The following is a 26,098-nucleotide window of genomic DNA, read 5'->3' as shown; positions in this document are numbered from 1 at the left end:
AGACTTACAAACACATTATCATGCCACATGGTCAGGGCCATGAAAAGGAAGGCAAAGCATTGCAAGGGGGTTGGAGGTGGTCTCATAACAGAAGGGAGGTTGCACTGACCAGTGTTAACAGGTAGATGGGGCATAAGAGACAGGAACAAGAAAGAAGGAAGAAAGGGTCTTTTCAGAAGAGGAAATGGCAGGTACAAAGGCTCAGAGATTGAAACCTGGCTCTCCCATGACTCAGGTGACCTGTGCACAGTGGCCAGAGTGCTAGGAGCCGTGCATCCCCCACACCCCATCTGCTGTTGGTACTTTGTCCTCAACCAGAATGGAAAACCTTCCTCCTCTTCCCCTTCCAAGTCCTACCTATTCTTGAGACCCACTCAAGCCCTACTTCCCTCATGAAGCCTTCTCAGACTACGTATCAGACAGATGCACGCTTAATTCCATTCTGGTTTGTACCTTGCCATTCAAAATTTCATAAGAAATCTCACCTTCCTACCAAATTGTAAACTCCTCAAAGACAGACTGCGATACACATTTATCCTCGGTTTTGTGGGCATCCAGGCAAGAAACCTGGTGCTGCTCTGTGAATACTTGTTGAAGTAACACTAGCCGGGCTGAAATCTCTAAAGGCAGAATCCCAGGCAGCGCCCACACACCAAACCTCAAGCAATGACTGATGAGTTTCTTAATCCATGGCCTTCTGTCCCCATATAACACCTGCTAAGAAACCGGATCGTGGGTCTGTGACGGGTGTTGATTAGGTATCATTAGCCTGATTTTATGATTCTTGGAGAAGAGGTAAGTAATAATATTACAAGGAATTTAAAGGGATCCCCATTAGAAGTGCCTAGCTCTAATCAACCTTTGAATTTACTGTTAATGAACTTCTCACCCATAGAAAGTAAAAAAAAATGTTGCCATCTGTGTAAAGCCCTGAACCTGTGGGCAGAAGAACCAGGTCTTTGGTCCATCTGTACCATGTATCAGCCCTGTGACTTTGAACAAGTAATCTATGCCCCTTTAAGCCTCGGTGTCCTCAGTCTTTAAAATGGGAATTATAATACCTTCAAGGGTTATAACTCCACTCACAGGGCTATTGTAAGGATTACGTATGGTAACAATGTGAGCATGGTTAGTAATATGTGAAATGTCATTTAAAAACCAGACAGCACAGTAATTTTTATTATAAACTAAAGTTCTCTTCTGTCTGTTTTATTCCCAGTCTTCCAAAACCCAGACACGAGCTCTCCACAGGGGAGTAGATGCACTGGAGTTATTTTAAGGAGAAAGAGTGTCCATCATCTCGTGCCTGGGAGACCTACTGTTGCCATCTTCTCAGCGACTGTAGCTGTTGGAATAGTCGTGTCTGCAGTCCTCAGGGCAGTGTGGTGCACATGAGGTAAGGTGCCCTGGCATGCTCAGTACCCCAGTGCAATAGCACCTGCTCAGAAAGTTGCCCAGGCTCAGCTTTTCCCAGGGAGAATTCTGTGTTCCAGACTGTCCCCTTCAGAAAGAGTGTTCTGCTTAGATTTGTCAGGGAAGGTGGTTAAGCGATGCAAACAACAAAAGTGGGCCCCAAATGAAAGATCCTAAAAAAGAAGGAGAAGAAGACACTCCGGAAGGAAAGACAGTTGTGTCTATACGGCGGGCACCAAACTAACCTGCCATCAGAAGCCTGGACTCAAAGCCTGTCTCTGACACAAACTGGCTGTGTGGCTTTAGGAAATTCACCCACCCTCTCTGATCCTTTAAAATTATGCTTTGTAAAATAAGCATAACAATGCCAATCTTCTGGTGTTAAAGATTAAATTTGTATGAACTTTACAAAATGGAGAATGCCATGTGATTATGAGCTGATTATAAATTTATCTGCCTAAAGTAATCATTCAGCATAACCCAAATGAACTGTGTGCCTACGGGCCTCCACCACGTTGTCCATCAAGGAGCCTTAAATGCAATTCTAAGAACCACCCCGAGCTCTGAAAAGGCATCTCCCCTGCAGATGACGGGTGTGCCATGAAAAAGCCAGTTTGTTTCCACAGGTAACTAAAGGTCACCCTCAAGGGGTTGGCTGCTGTCTCCTAGGCACATTCCCCTCCTGGGGCAGGTGGGGAACATGGCTGCATCCCTCCACGCCTTCCTGAACTCCAGGCCTTATGATTCCCTAGGCCTTTCCTTTGGCCCCATGGTTTTAATTTTCCCAATCAACCTGTTAGGTTAGCAGAGCAGATAAATCCTCTCCGTGCATCCACACCTCTTATGGATGGACTTGCCTGGGGCCACAGAGCTCAAAATGAGCACCAGGTCTCTGGCCACTGCAGCCTGAAACCCCAGTTTGGAGGGCTCGCCGGGATTTGAGCCCAGGTTTCTAAAATCTTTGCCCACAGACAAGGACATGAGCCCGAGCTTAACCAAAGCCCCCTGGGCCACAGCCTTGGAGGTAAACAGCCCCCCCATGGACACGGAATTCCCCGGCAACCCGGGCTAGACTCGAACATCTACTTCCACCCATGGCTTTTTATTTTCTTGCATTCGTTTCCAAGGGGACCAGTAGGCACTTGCTCTCCCCACTTTGGTCCTCGCTCCCTGTGTGTAATTAGGGTGCACCCTGTTGGCCCCGCACTGTGATGAATGGGCTTCTTCAGGCAAGGTGGCAGTGATTGGAGCCCTGCCAGCCCCGAGGCCACTCCTGTGCTGCACGGTGCGCTCAGATGCGATTAGCCCTGTGTCACAATGCTTGGCAACTGATCCAGGAGGCAGTGAGGCCTTTGTTCATGCCATTGTCCTGTCAACTGGCTATAACTTCATTCGGCTGCCAGCTTGCTTGGGCTTTTGCATCATCCTGGCCTGCTCTGTCCTCCCTCAGCTAATGGTTAGTCCATAATTCCAGATTTTTCGGGGAATATCTAGGGTGTGCGTGTGAAGCCCCCGCGTCTTCCCCCAAAGCAGTTTTGGAATTAAAATCATAAACAATGAGCAGATTCTTCATGGTTTAGGAGGTAGACTCCCTGGGACTTCCCCCGTTGCCTGCTGCTGCAGAAGGGGAGGAATCACACGTGGTAGACGGGTGTCAGCACTCAGGCACTTTGAGCTGTATAGCTGGGGGCGGGGGCGGGGGGGGGGGCGGAGGGTGCATTCAGACATTCATTGCTTCTGCACATTTTAATTGAGCACATACTATGTGCCAGGCACTGTTCTAGATCCTGGGAATAAAGCAATGAACAATAAAGACAAAACACCCTGCTATATGCGGCCAACATTCTGAGGTGGGGAAGGGAGTGGGGAGAAGAGACAGGCAAATAAACTGAAAAACAGGCTAAAAGGAGCTAGGGAGAAAAATAAAACAGGGCAGGAAAACCCGGCCATAGGGCATGCTCATTCGAGTGCCCCCCTTGTGCCCAGCACAGAACACATCCCTGACTCTGATCTGGCCAGCTCCTCAGGGCTGCGTCTGATTCCCACACCCCCAGCAGCTGTCAGTTAGAGCAGCTGGGATGGAAGGACCCCCTAGAATCACCCACCAACCCCGCCACCAGGGGTACCCCCCATGAGCCAGGCTCCACCCACAGCCACCCTCTCCACCCAACCCGAAAACACCCTCTTCTCCCAGGTGTTCTCCTCCTCCCTCCCCCAAATACTGGCTATGCAGACATTCAGACCCATACAGTGCAGTGGGCAGACCAGCCAGCCAACAGACCACGACAGTGCAGAGAGGATGACCCGGCGGGGCCTGTTTACAGGCTGTGGAAACCCTGGGTGGGGGTGGGGCAGAGGTTTTTGTAGGGGCTGTCCCATGCACTGTAGGATGATGAGCGGCACCCCAGGCCTCCACCCACAAGATGCCAGTCGCGCCCCCACCTTGAATTAAGACAGCTGAAACCATCGGCACACATTGCCATATGTCCCCTTTTGCAAAGGGCCCTTCAGTTGAGAGCCACTGGTTTAACTCAACATCGTGCAACGTATTTGACAAAGAAGCACCTTTTATTTGGGTTGGAGGGATGTCTATCAATACTGCACGTACCCTGTGCTATTCCAAACACTCTGAGTAGTGCTGCTTCTGGATAAAGCCACATTCCCACAGGATTCAGGGCCTTGGGATCTGGGCCCTGGCTGGCACTCTGGCCATGGGTCCGACCATTATCAGTCTCTACTTTTTGCTTCGGTAAAGCCCAACCGTTTGTCATTGCCTGTATACACTCTGCATTTTATGTCCTGGGCCTTTGCCCAGCTGCTTCTGCTGCCCATGATACCCTTCCCCCCTTTGCCTCACCTGGTTCACTGGTTCATCCTTCAAGATTCCATTTGGGCATCATATCCTGCAGGAAGCCATTCCTGAAGCCAGGACAGGGCGGAGTGGCCACTTCTCCCCTGAGCTCCCATAGCACCTGGCCTTGGTCCTTCCTACCTCTGAGGTCTGAGACAGACCCCACAGCCCTATAGCCCCCCCTCCCACTCCCCGTCCCGTAGTACGGGTGGTTGGGGTCCCACAGCACAGGTAGTATGGATCCATTTCTCCCACCTGACCTGCAAAGCAGAGACTCTGTCTTCTCATCTGGCAAGCTATCTGGCACAGAGTAGGGGCTCAGTAAAGGTCAAAGTGAACTGACAAGTAAATAGAACACCAAGATGAGTGTGGTAAAGGGAGTGAGGACCAGAGAACACAGGCTGGAGGAGGGAAAGAACCAAGGGGAATATTCTTTCTACAACCCAGGAAGGGGTGGTAAGGCTGCTTGCCTCTCATTTCTTTCCCCTCTGGGCTAAAGACTTCAATTGCCTTAACCTTTAATCTCACATCCGCCTCATTTTCCAACCCTCTGATGGATCATCTTTGTCATTCACATCCGTCCATGCCTTCTTCACATTTTCCAGAGGCTGCTTTTGAGTTTAATGTGATATGTTCAGAGCAGCAGGAGCCCAGAGCCTGGTTCCCTGGAGCGGGGAGAGTGGCTTCCACTTAATTGGCTTGAGACTCCATAATTCCCTGAGCCTCACCGGCTCCCTGGCCTGGTGGCTATTAGAGGAGCAAATTATTTTCACAGAGAAGAGAGTGGAGAGAATTGAATTAGTGATTATGCTAATTGTTTCCTTTTCTGTGTCAGGGACTGCTCCACAGGGAAGCCCACTTCTGGGGCTGGAGGGCGGGCAGGGAGGAGGTGAGGAATTTGGAGAAGCCCTGGGCTCTGAGCTGCGGATGTGGAAAGTCCTCGCTTGAGGAGATGCCTGAGGGATGTGGCTTCTCCGCAGACTTAGGGTCTTCTGCTATGATGAGGGTGGGTGGGGAAAGGACTACTCAAGTTCTGGGCTCTCTCATTCACAGCATGTCCTGTGGGGTAGACACATCTCCATTGTATAGATGGTGAGGTGTGAGGGAACAAGCCACAGACAGAGAGACAGGCCCAAGGTCACCTGCCTAGCTGGGCGGGGAGGACACAGTGATCAGGGATCCAACTTGATCTAGTAACTGCCAGTCCAGATGATTTCCCTTGCCTCCCAGCCCCTACCCGTGGAGGGCTCTGCGTGTCAGTGACGGCAGGGGAGGCAGTGCTGAGGGCAGACGCCCTGGAGCAGCCCTGATACCGTGCGACACAGGCCCAGGACACAGTTGGCCAGCCTGTTGCTCTGTGTGGTTGGCGGCCAGCCCTCAACCCACTTGAACCATTGCCATTGGAGTCTGTGGTTCCTTCCGTCCAGCCTGCCTGTGCCGCCCCGCCTCAGCTCTCCACACCACAGCTGTCTGGGGAGCCATCTGGATCCCTCACCCTTCAACAACCCAGCAAATTCCTGCCACACTGGTTCTGTTTATCACTGGGGCTGGCAGTGATTTTTGTCAGCCAGCCATTCATCCGTCAGCCAGTCAACAAATGCCTGCTGAGGGATAGGCACGGTGCTGGGTGATGGAGGTGCAGAGCAGGGCGAGGCGGAGCCCCCGCTCTCAGAGAGAGGGCCCCCCCCCCCCTCGGGGAGGTGGAGTGGGACAAGGTTCGTCAGGGGAGAGGCAGAGGACCCTGTGGGCCCCTGGGGCCTGCCTTTCTGTTTAATGCAGTCTGTCTCCATTGCAGACTCGCAGAAGTAGCTTTGAGGTGTGGAGAATGCTGCCCGGGCTGAAGCCCCGTCTGTCCCCTGCCCATGTATGGAAGCAGCGGAGATGCCCCTCACTGATCCCCCTTCTCCCCCCAGCACACAGAAACTCGAGGATGCTTAGTGAGAGGCCTGAAGGGACTCAGGACCTGGCCCTTCTGCCCATGGTCGTGGGTGGTGGTCCTTCACCCTGGATGTGGTTTCCAAAACTGAGTGCCGTGGCCCAACTTTATGCCACCCTGATGGGAGGCAGCAGGTGGAGAGATTAACGGCACAGGTGGACACCCAGGTGCAGGTTGGGGCAAGTGACCTGACCACTCTGTGCCTCATTTTCCCCTCTACGGTAGGAGCTGCACTAGGCCCGCTTCACTGGAGTGTATGTGAATTAACGGACACATACAGCTGACAGCATAGAGGGCACATAGCAAGGGCTCAGTAAATGACAGGCCTGTTGCCTCATTGCACCCTCCGAAGGACGTCCTCTTTCTGCCTTCTTGTTCACACCTCCTTGGCAACTGTCCAGACTCCAGAGAGTAAACTGCCTGGGAAGAATGCAGGAACAAAAATACTCGGCTGTGTTGGGAACTTCCCATGTGCAGCTGGTCCTTGATCGCAGGCTTCCCCTGGGAGCTGCTCTGTTGGAAGAGTGAACTCAAATCCTGGCTCTGTCACGCCCCTAGTGGTGGTCTCGGGGAAGTCACCCAAACTCACCCGGCCTCAGTTTCTACCCCTGTCAATGTGGATAATACCACCTCCCTCAAATCCTAGTAGAGTATTAAGTAATATAATATAGGAGTGGCCACCTGTCTTCACTCACGATAGAGCAGGAGAGGGTGGAGTGCCGAAGGAGGGGACAACCCGAAGCCCAGTGGGGTGGTCATGAGCCAGAGGGAGGCACGTGACCCTTGACTGGAGTCCGTAATGCCAACAGCTGCACTTGAGAACACTCGCTGCATGCTGGTGCCACGCTGAAAGTTCTCTACCTTACGTACCTCACTGCGTCTTTACAGAAGCCTCACGAATTATGTCTCGTGCCCATATCGCAGATGAGCAAAGGGGAGGCTGGGCAGATTGAGGAACCCGTCGAAGGTGGCCCGGCTCAGATAGAAGTGGCAGAGCCAGGGTTCAAACCCGAGCTCTCGACCATCACGGCCCCTCCCCAGTGCTGCCTGCTGGGGGTGAGGAGCAGAGTCTGTCCCACGGGGCCTGAGGGGCTGAGTCACTACGTCCCTCACCTGTAAAATGGACATAATCATTCCAGCTGTGCAGGGAATGTGCGACATGGGCTTGGTGGTCCTCGCCCCTCTCCAGCCCTCGGCGGGAAACACTTTATAAACAGAATATGACTTACCCGCCCTGCTGCCTGGAGCCGGATCTCTTGCCATGCCAAATTGTTGGAATGGTTCAGTGACAAGTGTGTTATTAGGAAGAAATTTATGTGCCTTCTTCAGAGTGAGTCACCGAATCCCTGTGGTGAGAGGCATGGGGAAGGGGCCCTCTGCAGAGACCAGCTAACTGGGGGACCCTGGCCCCAGCTGTCCCGGGCCTGGCTACCTCCCCAGGCCCTCACTAGAGGGTCAGCACTGACCAGTGATGCGGGGGGGGGGAGGGGGGGGTAAAGGCAGGGGTGGAGGGACAGCCCTCCATTTAGGGAAAGGTGGTGCCTGTGCTGGGTTTACAGACACCTCACAGGGGGCGTGACAGGCTCCAGAAATCTCTGCTTGCTACCGAATTTCCCAGGATGTTTTTGAGTCAGGCTCCAGGCCGCTCTCTGACCCCTCTCCAAGGGTGTTGCACAACCCTCCCCAGGAATATGTCCGCGGCAAATATGTCAAGAGTTTGGGTGAACCCTCTTCTCTCTGAGACCTTTGAATCCCAGAGGAGGAAGATGGTCTAGAATTAAACTTCAGAGAGAGGAAGAATTAGCTGAGGCGTTGCAGTTCTGCTGGGATTTTTTTTCCCCCTTAAAAACTCTACAACACCATGTGCAGAGAAGCTCTAGCCTTAGAAGTTGACTCTAGTGGGCAGCAACGTGGAACAAGAAAGCATCTGTCAGGGAATAGCAGGTGACCTCCTTGAGCAGAAGTCACTGCAAGTGGCTAGACAAGGCTGCCCCTTCTCTGCCTGCTCCTGGGTGTGGTGTGAGGGGTTTTCTTGATGCACTGGAACCCAGAGGGTGGCCTGGAGCATTCACATGGGCCTCAGGACACGTGGACCACCTGCCGACACTGGCAATGTCCGTAACGCAGATGAGGTGCAAACCAGCTCACTTTGCTGGTGGCTGCTTATCAGAGCCCGGCTATGCTTGGTGCCTCTGCCTAAGAAAGCAGAGACACACACGAAACACTAATGAACATGTGCGATGTGTCAGGCATTCTTCTCGATCCGTTATCTGTTTGAATTTTTTGGACCCTCACGACAGCCCTGTAAGATTATTTCTGTAAGGAGCTCAGACTTAGATTAGTCTTATTCCTCAGTTTCCATTTTCAGTGGTTAAGTTAATTGGAGATGTGATGTTTTCCCGGAAAAATCGCTTACTATTGAACACTTGCTTTGTGTCACACATTGTGCTAAGTATGGATTTTACACATCTTCATTTATTATACACAAAACCACATTTTATAGATAAAGAAATGAAGGCCTTTAGCCTTTTGGAACATTGCCCTGAGATCACCCCTCAAGGAAGCTAGTCTAGCCTATTAGAAGGTGAGGGACCAGTGGAGGAGAACTGAGGCACCCCAGCCGAAAGCCAGCACCAACCACCAGACGTACGAACAAGGCCAACTTGTGTTTTCCAACCCAACCAACTCGCTAAATGCAGCTTCTCAAGTGAGCCCAGGTGAAACCAGCAGATGAACCACCCAATCAATGCACAGAATCATGAAAAACAGTATAACTATTGTCATTAAAAAAATTTTTTTAATGTTTATTTTTTTGAGAGACAGAGAGGGAGAGAGAGAGAGACAGAGTGTGAGCAGGGGAGGGGCAGAGAGAGAAGGAGACACAGAACTCCAAAGCAGGCTCCAGGCTCTGAGCTGTCAGCGCAGAATCCTATGCGGGGCTGGAACTCAGGAACCATGAGATCATGACCTGAGCCAAAGTCAGACACTTAACTGACTGAGCCCCCCCGGCGCCCCAGCTGTTATCATTTTTTTTATGTGTGTTTCTTTATTTTGAGAGAAAAAGAGTGGAAGAGGGAGGATCCCAAGCAGGCTCCATGCCGTCAGCACAGAGTCTGATGTAGGGCTCGAATTCATGAACTGTGAGATCATGACTCGAGCTGAAATCAAGAGTCGGACGCTTAACCAACTGAGCCACACAGGTGCCCCAAAACTATTGTCATTTGAATAGTTTTGGGGATGATTTGTTATTTAACAATGGATAACTGATACAGCCTCCTAGATCCCACTTCACTTACCCTTTCCCCCACTAACAGCGGCCTTACAAAGCCATTGAGCCAGAATGAGAAGACCGCCCGGGAGGGAAGACCTGCAAACATTTGCTAGATGGGCAGGTGGGTAGTGGAGTGGTCTCTGATGGAGTAGAGCTGAGAAAGTGACAATCCACATGGAGGCAGGAGAGGCACAGGATGACACGTGGGCCAAGGAGCCCCAGAGAACCTCCGAAGTCTGGGTGTTTTTAAAGGCACTGGGTACCACAGAAGACAGGGGCAAGGCGCAGTGCTAGGACGCAGGAAGCCACGGCTGACTCTCTTTTTTCCCCAGGAGAGACCAGAAGTTGTTATCCGGAGAAGCTGAACTGAAGGTGCTCTGGACTCCAGGACACTGGTCCCCGCGGAAAGTGACAGGGAGGTAGGAGCTTGGAAACCGGGAGATTAATTAAAAACTATAAATAAATGATGGGCCGTCAGATTCCCTGCCTGCTCCCAGAACCCCAGCAGCTAGGTGTCACTTCCCTTCCATGCAGGCAGCTGGAATATTCTTCTCTGGGTAGATTGAGTTTCTTCCTCACCCCCTACCCCCTACTCCTAGGAAAAGACCTTCATAAAATGTTGTATGAGGAGTCCCAGTAAAACAACCTTCGAGCCATCTGGTCACCCTACTATGAAGTCAGCTGGACTGTAACCCTGTCTTTCTCTTAAATATGAAGGGTCACCAGACATTTGAAATGAAAGAGGTCAAAACAGGGGGTGAACTCTGAGGAAATAGCATATAGCAAGCAGAAGAACCTGACTTTTTTTTTTTTGTGAAAAGAACTTATAAATTAGTAACCTCGGGGAAATATGACAGAAATAGAATTCCATGAAAAAGGAACAGAGAAGAAAGAGTTCTTGGAAATTTAAAATATGATAAGAAAGGTTAAAAACTCAGGAGAAGGTGCCCAGCATGATTCACAAAAAAACTGTCCACACCGGAGACCGTCAGTATCAAACTTTCAAACACGGAGGATAAAGTGAATGTCTGGGAAACCCCAGAAAAAGAAAAACCCTTAAGAGACAAAGGAATGGGGGGGGGGGGGTGAGAGGGGCATCAGACTTCTCTCCGGAAGCACCGGATACAAAATAATGAAAGGATGCCTTCCAAATTAGGAAGGAAAATGATTTTCAACCTAGAATCTTATGCTCAGCCAAATCAATCAAATGCGAAGGGAAAATTAAAGAATAACCTTTTCAGACATGTAGGACTCAGAAACCATTCTCATCATGAAAGAGAAATCCATGGCACACAGAAACAGGGGCTTCAGCAAAGGAAAATCAGAGGGGAGTCTCGGGGCTGAGAGGGAGGGGCCATTCTGGAGAGGAGAGGCTCCCAGGGCCTCGAGGAGAAGGGAAGGGCTGACACATTTACCTAGGTGAGTGGTGGGAAATGATCGCCGGGCCTCCGATAGATCCACTAGAGGAATTAGAGGAAATTGCTTTAAGTAGAAGAAACTAAGAAATGGGAAAGAGGTGGGGGATTACTTGTTCTCAGAAATAATACGTAAGAAGCACCTGGCTGGCTTGGTTGGTCTTAATCTCAGCGTCATGAGTTCAGGCCCCACACCGGGTGTGGAGCGTACTTTAAAAAGGTAATAATAATAATAATAACAATAATAATAATAATATATAAGAAATAGAATTTAGGTGAATATTTTGAAACCTGGAGTTAAGAGCAGAAGAAAAGCTGCTGCTGAGTTGAAAGTGGTTGCCTCAGAGGAGCAGAGAAGATTGGGGCTGGTTTCTGCTGTGTCTTTTAGCCTTGTTTGATATTTATTTATTTATTTATTTATTTATTTAATCAATCTATTTATTTATTGGGAGGGGAGGGGCAGAGAGGGAGAGAGAGACGCCCAAGCAGCCTCCACACTGAGAGCATAGAGCCCAATGTGGGGCTCGATCTCACAAACCATGAGATCATGAGCTCAGATGCTTAACTGACTGAGCCACCCAGGCAGCCCCTAGCCCTGTTTGATTTGTAACTATGGGCATAGGTCACTTGAATAAAATAAACATTATTGTTATTTATTTATTTATTTTTTCGAGAGAGAGAGTGTGTGTGAACAGGAAAGAGGGGCAGAGGGAGAGAGAGCGAGTGAGCGAGCATGGATCATGACCTGAGCTGAAATCAAGAGTCAGACGCTTAACCAACTGAGCCACCCAGGGTCCCCCAAATATTAATTTTTATATGGAAACAAGAGCATGGGTTTGAGAGTTCAATGACGGAGTTTAAATCTCTCTCTACTCTTACAGACGGCAGCACTTGGGTCAGGCCACTGGCCTTCCTCAGCCTCAGGTTCCTTATCTACCTTGCAAACCTGAAGTGAGGATTCAACATAATTTCTGTGAAGGGCTCAGCACAGAATAAATGCTCAATAAATGATAGCCATTATAGTTTAAGTTTATTTATTTTGAGAGAGAGAGAGAATGAGCAGGGGAGGGGCAGAGAGAGGGGGAGAGAGAGAATCCCAAACAGGCTCTACACTGGCAGCACAGAGCCCGATGCGGGGCTCGAACCCACAAACTGTGAGCTCATGACCTGAGCCGAAACCAAGAGTCAGATGCTCAACCCGCTAAGCCACCCAGGTGCCCCATGACCATTATAGTTTTTAAGATTTCTGAGAAATTCCATGGTAGAGAGCGAAAGCAAACTCCACTCCCGAGGTTTCGGAGGAGTCTATAGAAAGCCTGGAAAAGTGTCACCCTGACGTCTGCCAGTACACTGTCCAGCTGTTATTAAGCTGCAGACCTTCTGCAGGCCCCCACCCCGTCCGCTCAGTATCTGGGTTATTAGCGATGGTGTGGTCAGCTTTCAGAGAAGGTTAGCAGGAGTTAGGGGTGTGCAGGGAGCAGCTTTTCACGTAAAGGCCCAATTCATTCCCAGGGCCTGCTGGCTGCGTGAGGGTCTTCCTTCTGACACAATTGTCCCACACAAAACATTACCTCTGTGGAAGATGGGGCATTCTGTGCAGAGCTGGGAGAAGGCAGCTTCAGGCTCATCTGGGGGTGGGGAGCACACTGGCATCAGGCAGAGAGGTCCTGCCCCTGACCTGCCTGGATCCTGGGCTAGAGCCACCAACAGGGCCCTGGTGCCCTACCCAACCACGGGGGCCTCGAAGGAGGGCCTGAGGCTGAGTATGCTGACCCCCTGGCCTCACTACATACACAGATTTATTTCAACAAATATATTGAGTGGGGAAAAGTCTGGAGAGAGAAAGAGACCCTAAAATGTTAACCACAGTTCTCTCTGAATGATGGGATTTGAAGTGCTTTCCATTTCTTCCTGCTTATCTGTATATTTCAAGTTTTGTACGACACTCATCCATTCTCTTTGTTCTTTTAATTAATAATAATCATAAAGAACAAGGTGACGAGTCCCTGCAAGGGGAGTGAGTGCCGTAGGAGAAAGTTCCATGGCCCCTAAAACAGATGACCTTCAGCCCGAGAGATTCCATAACAGCAGGGAACGTGTCAGTCCTCTGCCCACCAGGATTTCTAGAATTCAGAGAACCCGTTTTGGGAGGAACACAGGAGGGTTGGCAAGGAAGGATGATAGAAAAAAAAAAAAAGTCGGTACTTCAGCAACACTTACTCATGCAAATGTGCTGCTCTTCACTGTCAACTCACTCCCTCCTTACGAGGACCTCATGATATCAGGTCAGTCATCGTCCCCACCGGACAGATGAGAAACTGCGGCCCGGTGAAGTTAAGCACCTGCCCAAGGTGCCAGCCGGAACATGAACCCAAGCATCCAGCTCTGGGGGCTGGGCTGGTAACCACCGTACTGTACAAGGCTGGGAGACATAGAACTGCAGTCAGAGAGTGTGCGGGAGATGCTGAAATTCCAGGGATGCTCATTATTTCCTGAAGAAAAGTTCCTTTTTATTTCCTGGAGGTCTGCCCAGTGAGAGAGACCAAGGTCGCAGTCATGGACTTGGGCATCCACCACTTTCAGCCTGGAACTGAGGCTCCGCTAACATCTCCTGGGACCTCAAGCACCTGGCTGGTTTAGTTGGTACCATCAGTGTCTAGGCCTGTGTCCTGCACATCACTGATTGTTGGATACTGATGATGTGGTCCCATTTTACCAGTAAGGAAACTGAGACTCAGAGAAGTTAAGGAAAGCATTCAAAAATCCCACCGCAAATAAATATTGGAGCTGGGTTTGGAGATTGGATTCTGATCCCAGGAACCATGGCTCACACTCACCCTCTTGGACAGTCCTGTTTCAAGGCGTAGCATGTCACGAGACACATCTGTGGCCACGTGGGAGCCTCAGCGGCCAGTCATCCCAATGGGCAGCAGTCTAGGAGCAGGGGAGGGGGCAGCTGGGCCACAGGAGAAACAGAGTCACTGACAGGAAACAGCATGGAGTGGTGGTCAAGGGCATGGACTCAGGGCCAGATGTCCAAAATGTGGCTCTACTTAGTAACCATGTGACCCTGGGCAAGTTAATCACTCTGAGCCTCCGTTGCACTTTTGTACACTAGAGGCAATATCTCATGGAGTTGTTACGAAAATTAACTAAATTAGTACGTACAGAATACTTAGTACAGCAGCTGGCCCATGACAGGGATGTGTGTGTGTGATAAACAGCACCAAACTGGGTAAATATCCACAGGATCCATGCATGAGGACCCAGCCACTTCTGTGTTCCATGTCCAAATCCACAGCAAGGGACTACCATTAACTGAGTGTCCTGTACCCACCTTTGCTACTGTATCAAAATATACCCGAAAATTTAATGACTTAAAACAACCACCATCTTTTTGCTCACAATTCTGTGGGTTAGTGATTTAGGCTGCTATCAGTGGGGCCATTCTTCTGTTGGTCTCACTAATGGGGCTGCAGCCAGCTGGGACATCAGCTGAGGGCTGTTTGCTTGACAGCAGGCTTTCTAAACCATAGCACTATTGACATTTGGAACCGGATAATTCTTTGTTGTGGGCACTGTCCTGTGCATTGTAAGATGATGTTGAACAGCATCCTTGGTCTCTACCCACTAGATTCCAGTAGCACCCCCCACACAATTAGGACAACTAAAAATACCTCCAAATGTTGGCAAATGTTCTCGGGGGCGGGGGGGGGGGGGGATGCAAAATTGCCCTCTGGCCAAAGACCACTGGTCCAGAGGAACTCAGCATGAAGACTTGTCTTTGCTCCTATAGTCTTGTCTTCCAGTAGCCCAGACTTCCTGATAGCAGGAGTGGTGGGGGACAGGAGGCAGCCCCAGAAGCAAGAGAGAGAGAGCAAGCCCCCACGCACAGATGCTGTGCAAGCCTTTTCCTGCATCACATTTGCTGATGTTCCATTGACCAAAGCAGATCATATGGTCAGGCCCAGAGCTACTGTGAGCAAGGATGACACAATGGTGTGGGAATGGAGGCCTCCAGATCTGGAGCCACCACTGTAACAATAACCACAGTAATTTGTCCGCCATGCGGATGATGAGTGTTGCCGGTGGGCACACAGCACCAGGGGAGGGGAATGTGACCTTGGGCAGGTCTCTTTCTCACTGTGACCTCATCTGCACAATGAGGGAAGGGCTTATTCTGAGTGGTCCCCAGGCTCAGGGGCTCAGAGGTGCTAAGAGAGAGATGGTTGATTTCATAGAGGCAGCGTGCATCACATCAGGGGGACACTGGACCCTGCTGTGAGAGGGCCCTTCCTTGGTCCTAACACACCCCAGACTGGCATCTGCTTGGCCCCGCTGGCCCTTCTAAATGGCCTTTCCCAGGCTAGAAAATCTTGGATTTTAAAATAGAAACAGGACAAAATACTTTACAATCCTACAACATCTCGTGGGTCTCAAAAAGCTTCTCCATGCTCTGTTAGGTAAGATAACATGCAAACTCCCACACTGCAGAGTCTTAGCATAATAAAATCCTAGTTGACTGTCCAGAGCGGGTGATCCTGACTGGGGGGAAGGGACCCTGCCATCCAGGAAACCAGGCTGTGGTTTCCACGTTACCCTAGGCAATGACATCCTACTGGCAGATGGAAGGAAAAGCAAAGAATCACATGGGAAGCAGTCATGAGCCAGACCCGTGAGTGGCCACCTCCCTCTGCCCACGATCCATGAACCAGAACTCAGTGGACGTGGGGAGGGATAAGAGCTGGAAATGAAGGTAGTAGCTATGAGCTCAGGAAGAAAGGCCAACGGACTCCGTGAACTCAGAGTAGTTTCTGCCAAAAAACACACTTCCTCCTGATGTCTCCACAAGGGCCCTGGCAGGAAGGGATGTTCCTGTGTGCTCCCAGCTGGGCCTCTGTGTGTGGAGACAGGAGGGACACGGCTGACCTTTGAGTCCAAAAGTCAAAGCTAGAGCTTTCTTTTGCCATTTCACCTGACATATCATATAGAAGATGTGATGTGATGTGATATGATATGGTATGATCTGATATGATCTATATTGGCAGGACCTGTGGGATATCTTCAGTTTCTGTGATCTGGTTTCTGGTATGCCCACCCCAACTTCTTCCGTACTCCGAGTCAGGGCTTGGGTTGACTCGGGGAATGCAGTACGGCTGGAAAAGGGAATCCAGCCCTCCCTTTCTCCCCTACTCAGGCTCTAGGTGACAGCCCTGTCTTTGTCCCCTCCTTCTCTCCCTCATCCTTTGAATTTGGGGTTAAGTTCTACCGAGTTCATCCCTTCAGTCTGCCCCACCCCCATTGCCATCACTGCTCCTCCCCGGTCACACCGCCATTACCAATTCAATCCACCTTCTCTCAGCTTTGGACTCAAGCCCAGCCCTGGTGCTTATTATTAGCATTGTGAGTTGGAGCAAGTGACTTCAAGCCAGTGTCTCCATAAGGATGATAATCTTATCCAGAAGACATACAGTAAGAATTGTGTGAGCCAAACATTCAGGTAAAATGACTTTTGGAAACTGCAAAGCACCCTGCAATGCCCCCTGCTCCCACTGCTCCTCATCTGGGGAGGGGACCCCTGTCCACATCCTCAGGCCTCCTGTTGCCCACAGGGAACTTCCATCCTTACCCTGGCAGTCCATATCTTCCACAGTCTGGATCCAACTTCAGTTTCCACTTTTTCCCTTTATGGGTCCAGCCAGACAGAAGACTTGCCGTCTCCCACACATGGCCCTTGTTTCCCCCTTCTTCGAAATTTGTCTCCGTGCCTTTGAGTTCATTCCTCCTCCTAAATGCCTCTCCTGTTTTCACGTGCATCATCTCTCCCTGTGTTGCAAAGCAGGATACTAACTTTTTCATCAAGAAACTTCCACCCCTTCTGAATTCTTGTCATTCCCACTTGGAAACTGTTCTGCTTGTACTTAATGCCACAGGTTAAATTATAGCACATCAGCCTGGGTGCCCAGGACAGGCATGCAGAATAAGACACAGCAAGACATGTACACGGCAAGACGGGGTCCTGGTCCTTGAGGGGCTTTCTGACTGCCTAGGAGGATAGACACAAATATAGTCAAGTACCCGCAACAGAGAAAGGCCTTTAGACAAGTGCTGAGGAGAGGAAGCAGTTCTGGATTCTGCAGAGAGGCTTCTCGGCCTCTCAAGTGAACCAAACTGGGCCTTGAAAGGTGCCTGGCATACCAGCAGGTGGAGAGGGAGAGGGAGGACCCCCAGAAGGGGACACGGGATGTGCAGTGTGGCACATTGGTTCAGGGATGTGGCTTCATACCCCTCAAGGGTGGGATTCCTGCTGGCTCATTTTCGCCTCCCCAGAGCAGTTCCCAGCCACAGGGCACTGTCTCCACTAGCCCATGATGAGTGTCACAGGGCCATGGAGCATCAGGGGCACCAGGCTGGGGGTGCTCTGCCCTGGGAAGAGCTTCCCCACTGTCTCTCCAGAATGTCTGTGGTGTGTACTCGGAACATCTATTAAATGAGTGGTGGCAGGCTATGAAAGAACCTCTCAACTCTGTCAGAGCCCTCTGTGACCTGAAGCAAGGCACTTCTCCCCTCCAGACCTCTGTTTCCCCAACTGTCAAGTGAGTTGATCTCAAAGGCACAAGGGACCCCTATGGCAAGGAGATGTAGCCCATTAGTTGCAGAGTCAGGATACTGGGTACAAATCTCCAGCTTCCCAAGTGACTTCAGGTCAGCAAATGAATTTCTCTACGCCTCAGTTTTCTCCTTCGTAAAAGGGAACAATCATACTGCAAAACCGAATCAGAACACCCTAAGTGGCATCCAAAGAATTCAGTTGCACTTATGTATATTTACACATATACATAATATACTATATATATAAATATGTTAGGGGTGCCTGGGTGGCTCAGTTAAGCGTTTGACTTCGGCTCAGGTCGTGATCTCGAGGTTAGTGTGTTCAAGCCCGTAGTGCTGACAGCTCAGAGCCTGCAACCTGCTCTGGATTCTGTGTCTCCCTCTCTCTCTGCCCCTCCCCCACTCACACTCTCCCTTTCTCTCAAATATAAAATAAACATTAAAAATTTTTTAAAGGCGATAAATATGTTAATATATATAAAATGCTAACATAGTAAGCGTGCAATGAAAGTGATTAATTGGTAGTAGAAAATCAGAGCTCCCTAGCAGGGCTCAGGTGTGGGCTCGGGCTCACTGAGGACCTATTTGTGCACTGGCTGGGAGCATATCAGGGAGGGACCCTGGCAGGGCTGAGGCCCCACTGTCTGAGGCCTGGAATCCTGCCGGCCTCACAGCACCTTCCAGGGCTGTGTTCCGGGGCTGGTTCTGCTCTGCCCAAGGTTGGATCTAGAAATCCCTGGGTGGGGGGAACCTGACTTGGGAATTACCTCTGAGTGAGCAAAAAAAAAAAAACCAAAAAAACAAAAAACTATTCTTCAAGGTCCCAAGAGGATAGCAGGAAGACATGTCAGAGACCACCCTCCTCCTTTTCTATAAAAATGCTCCAAATCATGTGCGTGATTAATATCCCAAACACTTTTTTCCCTGTTGGCCTGTATCACAAGAGAACAGTTAAGCTACTTTTTGCTCACAGGGGAATTAAAAAAAAATTTAAATTAAAAAAAACTAAATAAATAAACTGCCAACCAAAAAAAGAAAAAAGAAAAAAAGAAAGAAAAAAGAGTGTCTAAATAAAGCCAGCTCCCACCACCCCAGCCCAGGTGAGAACTCCTTGACACTGGCCCTCTTCTCTCCCCAGGCAGAGTTTGCTGGGACAGGACTGCCCGCCTCCCTACTCCACTCCTCCCTGTGACCCAGCAGCATTAGACCATCTGCAGATGCTTCTAAACCAGGGAGGTCAGTCAGGAGCCTGAGTCCCACGTGCATCCCAGACTAGGCCCGGAAAGGGCTTTCGCATTGTGATGTGGGCACACCTCCATTCTGCACCTTATAAGCACAGGTATCCGTGTGGGAGAGGATTCTGGACAGCCCCCCCTTTACAGATGAAGAACTGAAGCCAGGAGAGGAGTCAGCCACGCCTCCCTGGCTGATTCTTCTCTGTTCTCTTTCTGTTTCCTTCTCACCTTCTTCCTGATCTCTAAATGTTGGCGTGCCCCAGAGCTCAGCACACAGACCCTCCCACACTATCGCAGGAACCTCACCCAGGCCTGTGGCTTTTATGCACCACTCACGTGCACCTGTGGGCTGCTTTCAGCCGTGGATCCGTAGCCCAGACTCTCTGCCGGACTCCAGGCTCATACATCCAACTGCCCACTCAGGGTCCCCTCTGGGATGCCTCATGGATGTCTCTCTTTGCGTGGGTCCACACTGAGTTCCTGACCTTTCGTTCTCCCAGTGCATTTGAGTTCATGGCAATTCCATCATTGCTCAAGCCAATAACCTTCGAGTCACTCTTGGCTTCTGTTTCTCACAGACTCATGCCCAAACCATCAGCAGATCTGCTCCTTCCCATCTCCGCCCCACCACCCTGCTTTGAGCCACCATCAGCCCTGCTTTGGTTTGTAGTGGTCTTCCCTTTGGTCTCCCTGCTTCCACTCTTGGGCCCTGTGGTCTGTTATAAACTAACTGAGCAGCCAGGCTATCCTGGGAAGATAAAAGTCAGCTGAGGTCCCTGCTCAGCAAAAACCCCTCCAATGACACCCCATCCCAGACATAGTACTGGCCCATGTTACCCTTCCACCTGAGGTCCTGGCCCGCATCCCCTCCCTGCTCCCTCCATGCCAGCCACAGTGGCCCCCCAGTACACCAGGTGTAGATGCACTCACACCTTGAGGCCTTGGTATTTGCATCTCCTCTGCTTGGCACACTCCACCCCCCCCCCCCCCGCCCCGGCCCCTGCTCCCAGGTATCTGCATGCCTGCTCCCCCTCCTCCTGGGCACACCTTCACTCCTCCTCCTTATGCAAACCCCATCTTGCCAGTGAGGTCTTCCCTAACCTCCTCAATTTAAATTGCACCCCCCTCCATTTTCTGTCCCCCCTTTCTACTTTATTTTCCTCCGTGACACTTACCACCAAACAGGCTATATTTTGTTTATTTTGTTTATTTTTCTCCTCTGACTGGAATATAGTAAGTTCCCCGAGGGCAGAGATTTTTATCAGATGCACAGTAAGGGCTCCGTAAATATTCGGTAAATGTAGAAAGAACAGGAATCAGAGGTTCTGGTGTGTGTGTGTCACCTTTTCCCATGAATGCCGTTGCACTTAGCCAGTGAATGAAAGAGGAAGAGAACACCTTAGATCAAGTTCAATGCCTCCTTGATGAGGGACACTGATCAACTTTGAGGGGCACTGAGGCCTAGTGAGGGGAAGGATATCCCAGATAATCACAGAACACGACTCCAGAGCTGGGACTGGATCCCTCACACCCATCTCCCCGAGTGTATGCTCTGGTCTCCCTGCCACCCACGGCTAGATAGAGGCCACTCCATGCTGACAGCAAGTTCCAGTCTCATAAGCCACAAATAAGAACGAGGAACAAAGAAAACAAAGAAGTGAGGTGTGGGGAGGGGGGGTATTTTTAGCTTTGTTGGTTTCTAAGTGCATACATATATAGAAAGGTCTATAAGTATGGCTATATATAGTTATTAAATCAGGAAGCAAGTTGAGTGGGGGGTCAGCTTTTCCGGGGGTGGCTGTGAGCCTGTTGCAACATGAACAGTTTTGAATCACAGTGGCTGATTCCGAGGAAAGTGGCCTGCTGAGTCAACTGGAAGCTGCCTACCTCACGTCAGGAGTCCAGAAAGAGTCCAGGGAGTTATATCCTCCTTTTTCCTCTCCTCAGTCAGCCAGAAGAAGCAGTGAAATTCCAAGGCCCACCCAAAACCCAGTTCCTGGCCAAGGCTTTTATGGTCAAAATCTCCCTTGTGTAGATGGGGATTCTGAAGATGGAAGCTGAAGGGAAACCTGGAGCCCCTGCACCCAGCTGACCAGAGACACCTGCCTTTGGCCATCGGGAACTTTCCCAGACCTCAGGCCAGGCTAAAGGATGAGGCCTGGGTCAGCACGGAGCACTTCTTATTAGCCAGACACTGTTCACTACATTTGATCTCATTTCATACAACACCTTACTAGGGAGGTACTTTTATAATCATCTCCATTTCACAGTTGGAGAAACTGAGGCAAAGACTGGATAAGTAATGTACGCAGGTCTCCTCTTAGGTGGCAGACCCAAGCAGTCTAGCCTCAGCATCCAGGCCCTTAACCACGAGCCACACTGGCTAGAGGGCGGGAAACCTGGGTCAACGCCCAAACTGTGTGGCCTTTATTCATTCAGCAAGTGTTTACTGAGTATTTACTATGTGCATGGTACCTCTGGGCTCTGGGATGTGTGGCTGGCTCCAGGGCTGGAGGCCACAAATCTCTGGCTGGACAGTGAGCTAAGTGATGAATGTAGAGCAAGCACATTGGTTGCTTGTGGAAAGTGAATGAGGGCAGGTCTTTCCTCTCACCTGGGGAAGCCTGAGGGAGGTATCCTGATTCGAGCTGTAGGAACAGGGGCTGGTGTCCCTCTGTGCAGCAGGAGAAGGACCAAGCCCTGGAGTTGGGGCAGATCCCTACCCTGGTACAGATTATGTTATAGTTGGGGAGACACAGACAATGACCACAAATAAATGAGATAATTAGGATGGTTACAAAGGCCCTAAAGAAAACAGGGTGATGGGACGGCCCTAGGTTGAACTGTGTTCCCCAACAAGTTATATGTTGGTGCTGTCCCCTAGAATGTGGCTTTATTTATTAAGGTAATCGAGTTAAAATGAGATTATGGTGGGCTCCCACCCATTATGACTGGTGTCCATATAAAAAAAGGGAAATCTGGACAGAGGTACATGGGCACAAGGCCACGTGAAGATGAAGAGACCGGGGTGATGCATCGACAAGGAACACCAGATTTCCACAAACAGCTGGAAGCTGGGAGAGAGGCCTGGAACAGATTCTCCTCAGAAGGATCCAGCCTCTCTGACGTCTTTATCTTGGGCTCCTAGCCTCAGGGACTATGAGAAAATAAATCTTTGTTTCTTAAGCCACCCAATCTGTGGTGCTTTGTTACGCAAGCCCTGACAAACCGATACAGGGACCAAGAGTGTCTGGGGAAGAACAGGATTACTTGAGCTAACACACTGGTGATGTCTGAGGATGGGACATTTGGGCTGAGCCTGAACATTGAGAAGGAGACAGTCCTGCGGAGAGCTGTGGAAGATCCACACCCCAGAGATGGAAGCAGACTTGGCATATCTATGGAGAGATGGCAGGGCCAGGTGGCTGGAGCAGGGGGAGTGAGGGCAGAGAGGGTCAAGGTAAGGTCAGATGGAAGGCAGAGGCCAAAGCAGGTAGGGCCTCATGTGACATGCTGGGAATTTGGATTTCACACTAACAGCAATGGGAAGCCAGTGGAGGGAGTGATGTGAAGCGATTTTCCCCTTCTAAAGATCTCCTTGGCTGCTTCATGGAAAAGGCCCTTGAGGGTCAGGTAGGTGGAGATCGGTTAGCAAATGGGGCTCATGTTCTGCTGAGAAATGAGTGCCCTCAGCCGAGGGTGCTGGAGAAGGGTGGGGGATGGTCTGTGTGGTGATAAACTCTGGAGAACCCCAGTTACTGGAGAACCCCCCAACAAGACTTGCCCGTCCTGGGATGAGAGGGAAAGAGAGGCATCGAGGATGACCCCTGGGATTTTAGTCTGAGCCACTGAAAGAACAGCAGTGCTTTTTACAGTGGGAGAAGGAAGGGGGTGGGGAAGGGGGTTTATTGAAGAGGAAGACTGACAGCCAGCTTCCATCCAGATAAGATTTATAAGATGAGGCCAAAAGGTAAATTAGGGAGACCTAGTCCCTGTGCTAAGACTCACAGCCTGAGGGAGACAGACATGTTAGCAAATGATAGAAACACCATGTGCCAAGTGGTTGGCTACACACAGCTAAGGGAATTAACTCTGGGGAAGTTGGACAAAAGAGGAAAGGTTTTTGTTTTGTTTTTTCAAAATAATTTCAAACTTACATAAAATGTTGCAAAAATAGTACAAAGATTTCCCGAATATCTTTCACCTACTTTCCCCAAGTGTTGACATCCTACAAACGTACAGTTCAGTTCTCAAGACGGAAATCAACATCAGCCACAAACCTCCTTCAGATTTCATCAGCTGCCTCACTCATGTACTTCATTGGGTCTGGGAGCCAGTGCAGGGACCCCACATAGTATTTAGTTGTCATGTTTCCTTAGGCTCCTGGGACAGTTCCTTCATCTTACTCATTCGTGACCTTCATACTTTTGAAGAGTACGAGCCAGTTATTCTGTAGAATGTCCCTCAACTTGGGTTTGGCTGGTGTTTCCTCAGCACGTGTGTTTTGACAAGAACACCACAGAAGTGATGCTGTGCCCTTCTCAGGGCATTGTATTGGGCAGTATGTACGTGAGGCCAATCTGTTGGGTTTCTTGTTATGTTGACTTTGATCACCTGCCTAAGGCAGTGTCTGCTAGGTTTTTCCGCTGTAAAGATACCATTTTCCACTTTGCAATTAACAAGCATCTTGTGGGGACATACTTTGAGATTATGTAAACATCCTGTTTCTCACCACATTTTCACCCACGAATGTTTGTTTCCACTGATGATTCCTGCTTTAAACAATCATTATTGTGAGTGTTTGCCGAACGGTGGCTTTCTATTTCCATTGTGTCTTCTGACATCTATTCATTGGAATTTTGCTGTGAGAAAGAGCTGTCCCCTCTCCCTTATGTATGTATTCAAATACTTGTCTATATCGCATAGACCCATTATTTCTTATTTTGCCTTTAATTTATGTTATAATCTATTTTGATTATTATTTATTTTGTTGATGAAATTACCTCAGATTTGGTCATCTTGAACCCCTTCAAGTTGGCCCCTGTGTTCAAAAGGAAAGTTTTGAGCTGGGTCATAAATGAGGCATAGGGACTTACAGGAAGAGAGAGAACAGAGGTTCCAGGCTTGAGGGCCTGAGGACAACTATGGGCATGACACCCAGTGCTCTCTGAGGATGCTGGCCGGCCTCTGGGCTTGCTATTCCTGACCGTGACGGCCAGGAGAATGCAGCCACATGCTTTGCTCAGGGGGAGAGACCTCCACTGATGATGCCCACCCCCCCCCCCCCCACACACACACACACAGGACTTCCCTAGGGACAAATTCTCTGGGGATGCGGTTGCTACAGCTATTCCCAGCATTTGGGCTATTAATGCATCTGCCTGGATTTGCTCAAGAGGGGCCCTCCACCAAGCCCATAGACCCCTCCAGCCACTTCCTGCCTGCCACTGCTCTGCCAGATTGGCCATCACTCAGGGCTGTGATGTCCCCACTGGTTGGCCAATGACTGAAGGGTGTTCCCTTCAGCCTGAAGGGCTTATATCAGGGGAAGTAGTGAGGCTCTTGGAGCTATGGAGTGACAGAACCACATGTAGAGACATGTCCTAGAGTCTCATCTGGGTGAGACTGGCTATTGTTTGGTTTGTTGTCATCTTTTTTTTTTTTTTTTTTTAATTTTGAATGTTTATTATTTTGAGAGAGAGACAGAGACAGAGTGTGAGCGGAGAAGGGGCAGAGAGAGAGAGGGAGACACAGCATCTGAAGCAGGCTCCAGACTCCGAGCTGTTAGCACAAAGCCCAGCACAGGGCTCGAACCCACGAACTGCAAGATCATGACCTGAGCCAAAGTCAGATGCTCAACTGACTGAGCCAACCAGGCACCCCTGTTGTCATATTTTCAATCCAGGTCCCCTGTGAAGTCTTGAGGAATGCCCAATAGTGTGCACCTAGTGGGCAGAGGGCAGGAAAGTGGCAGCTGGATGACTGTCAGTCTGGTCCAAGCCCCTGGCAACAGGGATGGAGCTCTGCCCCAAAGGCAGAATGACTTACCTCAGGTCACAGAGACAGTTGGTGGCTAGGGAAGACCCAGTGTTCGGACCCCTCGTGTCCTTCTCACCACTGCACGTTCCCAGTCTGTGCTCCTTCTTGTTTCTCAACCGCTGATGAGGTCACAGTCTGGGTTTATGTGTCCATTTCCCTCCATTCTCCCAGCAGGCAGAGAGACAGAGGCCCGTGTTCTGGGCCCCCTCTGGGGCAGGGCGTCTCAGCACCTGAGCAGCACGGGCCCCTCCCCCACAGGGAAGGAGAGCTGTCCTGGGTCTTTCAGCAAGTGCAAGGCTGAGGTCAAGCCCAGGCTCACCTTGCGACCTCTTCTGGCTGGATGCCTGTGACCTCTCCCAGACCTGGCACTGAAGCTGGCATCGGCTGCCATTTCTGCCCTCTCTCATTCCTCTTCCTTCAGTTCAGGATGAGAAACAGGGTCCACTCTTTTTCTCTTACATTTCAAATTAAGCTTAAAGATAGTTAAATATTTATACGATTCAAAATTCAAAAAGTGTAAATGTTGCACTGTAGGAAGTCTCCTTTCCAACTCTGTCTGTTGGACATCTGTCCCCAGAGGCAGTTGCCGTGGTTCGTTTCTCACGGAGCTTTCCAGACAGTCTACATCGGGCCAGCAGACCTGCTCTGTGCAGGACCAGATAGTAAATTGTTTGGCTTTACAGGTCCCGCGTCCTGTTTCACGTTGCTCGACTGCCCTCGTAATGGGGAAGCGGGCACAGATGATACATATGTGAAGAAACGTGGCTGTGTCCCAGCAAAATTTTGTGTATGGACACTGAAATTTGGATTTCATGTAATTTTCACCTATTACAAAATAATATTTTTCGTGTTTTTCCAAACATTAAAAAAATGTGAAAACCATGCTTACCCACAGACTGTACAAAAACTTAGCGTTTTGATGTATGGATAAATCATAATGTATTTAAACAGTGGCCCATTGATGGACTTTTACACTGGCTCTGGTCCTTTGTGATCACATAAAATAGCTCAGAGCATACGCTTGCTCATACATCATGTCATGTACAGGCGACGTATCTGCAGGATATATTTGGGGACAAGTCTGATCATATCTGAACAGCCCTTCTCCCAGGTTCCTCCGCCTCCCTTGTCATCTCTTTAAACGTCTTCTTCGTGTTCTCTCAGCAGCAGTCAGTATCAGATGCACTGAGTGCTTCACAAGAACCATCCCTGGCTGTCCCCTCGGCCCTGCCCCAGGCCACCCCTCAAGTGTTTCTTCGACTCCAGCTTCCTAATGGGTCCTCTGCCTTGACTCTCCCGTGCACCAACCCTTCCTCACAGAACCAC

The 26,098-nt window shown here is 50.0% G+C and overlaps 1 long non-coding RNA gene across 10 annotated transcripts in view; it reads left to right on the top strand.

Annotated features, from left to right (window-relative positions):
* LOC147572606 (uncharacterized) overlaps positions 1-26,098 on the top strand; it is a 107,553-nt gene that overhangs the window by 43,014 nt on the left and 38,441 nt on the right. For 6 of the 10 annotated variants that reach the window (XR_015246286.1, XR_015246283.1, XR_015246285.1 and 3 more), the window contains exons 3-4: positions 1,220-1,396; positions 9,804-9,890. This is a non-coding gene — a long non-coding RNA (uncharacterized LOC147572606). Of the gene's footprint in view, positions 1-1,219; positions 1,397-9,803; positions 9,891-13,409; positions 15,350-18,636; positions 21,924-26,098 lie in introns of those variants that run through there. The other 4 variants (XR_015246291.1, XR_015246289.1, XR_015246287.1 and 1 more) reach the window with 4 other exon arrangements.

The sequence above is a fragment of the Puma concolor genome, chromosome E4 (genome assembly GCF_028749965.1).
Source record: "Puma concolor isolate L17-30 chromosome E4, mPumCon1.1.hap2, whole genome shotgun sequence".
Classification (NCBI taxonomy): Eukaryota; Metazoa; Chordata; class Mammalia; order Carnivora; family Felidae; genus Puma; species Puma concolor.
This window is presented reverse-complemented; position numbering and strand designations above follow the sequence as displayed.